Source organism: Chamaea fasciata, unplaced genomic scaffold (assembly GCF_029207755.1).
Source record: "Chamaea fasciata isolate MVZ Bird 193981 ecotype frontalis unplaced genomic scaffold, bChaFas1.0.hap1 SCAF_15, whole genome shotgun sequence".
Lineage (NCBI taxonomy): Eukaryota > Metazoa > Chordata > Aves > Passeriformes > Sylviidae > Chamaea > Chamaea fasciata.
Window position 1 is genome coordinate 10795004 of NW_027094100.1, and position 2643 is coordinate 10797646.

Sequence of the window (2643 nt, forward strand, 5' to 3'; positions counted from 1 at the left end):
AGGATCCCTGCAGGCACCCCCAGATGCTGTGAGCAGGGGCAGCACAACTCCTCCTGCTCTCTGAGGACCAGCCAAAGTTATTATATAAATTTGTGTAAACAAGACTTGCTTAAGTAACTCCATGGCTGCCAGTTCCTCTTGCTGGTCTTCTTTTCCTACTCCGCCCCTCCAGAGCATGGTGTGACGGGCATTTGGCCCAGCTCTGTGCTCCGTGCTCCTCTCCCAGCCAGCTGAAGACACAGCAGCTCCAAGGAGCCCCTGGCTGAACCTTGCAGATGCTCCAAGCAAAGGAGGTGGTTAAAACAGCCCGGTGAAGTCAGACCTGAGGCCCAGCAGCACTTGGGCAGCTGCTGCCTGTCACGTCTGTGGGCAAACACCCATCTCAGCACACTGAGGTCATGCTGGGGGGACGTGTCCCTCAGGAGAGCTACTGAACTGCTGTGACTGAAAGTCCTCAGCATCCCCAAAAGCCAGATGCTCCACCTGCCTTTTGCCTCCTCCACTAAGTGTTTTTAGAGCCCTAATCCCCGTGGCTGGCATGAATGTTGGTGCTCTACACCCATTCACGTCAGCTGGCTTCAAGCCAGGGCTGAGATGCAATGAGGAATTAGGGACACCAGAGAACTTGTAATGGTTTTCACCTCCACAACTTTTTGGGGAAACTTGGCTAGTTCAAATGAAGGCAGGGCAAGGGTGCAAAGGGGAGAGAGCTACGTGCAGGGCAAGGTGCCAAAGGAGAAGCTCAGCTGCCGGAGGAGATGGCTGGATGTTCACACAGCCAGCCCCTGGGTGTGTTTGTCTCTGTGCTCTCCTGCCACAGGGATCTGGCTGCACGTGCTGTGTTTGCACAGAGCTTGGTGCAGTGGCCTGAATCAGGAATTGTAAAACACGAGCAGGAAACATGAATACTTCTCTTGGCTTGGTGCTCGCCATCACCCAGCACTGCAGAGTGCCCAGTGCTGGCCCTGAGCACTTGAAGATGCTGAGATTGGGGCAGTGTGAGGACCTGGCTGCGGGGTCAGCTGCAGACAGACATTTGCAGGCTCCACCCATTTTGGGAGCTGGGGCACAAGGCACAGAGGACAATTTCAGGGCTTTTAGATGAAATACCTGTGAGCTGGAAAGCAGTCCCACTCCAGTGGGATTCAACACCTCTCAGCTCCAACTGGGCATCTACAGGCAGGCTTGACTTCAGAGTTTGGCACACCATGCTTCAAAAGTTTCCAATCTTTATCTTGAAGAGCAAAGGCAAGGCCTTTCCTTTTCATGTCCAAACACAGAATTTATTCCAAGACATTATCATCCTGTAGTAGTGTGGCCTGAGGGAACTGTAAAATTCTGTAACTCCATCTACTATTTGGAAGTAGTTTGTGTCTTGTGCAAGAGTCCTGTATACTTGCACAGAGGGAAAAGTAAAATATGTAAAATAACCCCACACAGGATTATTTTACATTAATGCGCCCAAGGGTTCATGAAGCAATAAGGTAGTTAAAATCAATCCTTCCCTGCTGAAGCCAAACCAGCTCATTGAAACCCAGTTTAGCTGTTGGGGTTGGTTGTTTTTCCCGTCTTCGTGTTTTCCCTTTAATCTTTGTGCTGGATAATTAAGACAACATTCCTCAGCATCTTTCCTGCTGTTTGTTGTGCTTATACAAGAGCCGGCTGCATTTGTTCCATGGAAAGAACATCCAAAGCCACATTCTGTGGTTCCAAGTAAAATCCTCCGCCGTGTTGACTTTTAATCTCGAGTTTGCCTGAAATCTGCCTCACTCAAGGAAATACTCATAAAAATAGACTTCTTAAGGAAAACAAAACAAGGCAGCAACACAGCAGGGAGAGCTTATGCTCTAGTTTGCTTTGAACTTTTTTTTGATGGTGAGACTTCTGGGCTTGGCCTAATAGTGCCTGCCCGGCAGCAGCAGTGGGTCGGGGTGCTGGTCCTGTGTCCCCCTCCGAGGGGCTGCCGGCCGGACCCTGCCAGCATCCAGGGGCCCTGCATCGCTCCTTGTCCCCGGAGTGCTCCCTGCTCCCGGTGCTCTCCCTGCCCCCGCAGCGCTCCTTGTTCCTGGAGCGCTCCCTGACCCAGTCCTCTCCCTGTCCTCGGTGCTCTCCCTGTCCCCGATGCTCTCCCTGTTCCCAATGCTCTCCCTGTCCCCGGAGCTCTCCTTGTTCCTGGAGCGCTTCCTGCTCCAGGTGCTCTCCCTGCACCCGATGCTCTCCCTGTCCCTGGCGCTCTCCCTGCCCCCGGAGCGCTCCCTGACCCAAAGCTCTCCGTGTCCTCGGTGCTCTCCTTATCCGCGATGCGCTCCCTGTCCCTAATGCTCTCCCTGCCTCTGGAGCGCTCCTTGTTCCTGGAGCGCTTCCTGCTCCCGATGCTCTCTCTCCCTGCCCCCGATGCTCTCCCTGCCCCCGGAGCGCTGCGGGAGCCTTACAAAACAGGCGAGCGGTTATGAAACCCGTGGCCCCGCTGCCAGACGTCTCATTCCCGGTAGATGGCGGTGCCAGCTCATTTTTCCAAATTTTTCCCACTTATTTTTTTTCCTGGCGCCGCGCCCGATGCCTGCCCTCGGCGGCTGCGGCGGGGCTGGGGATGAACAGGCACGGCCCCTGCGCTGGGGTCAGTGCTGCAAAAAGAGAGAGCTT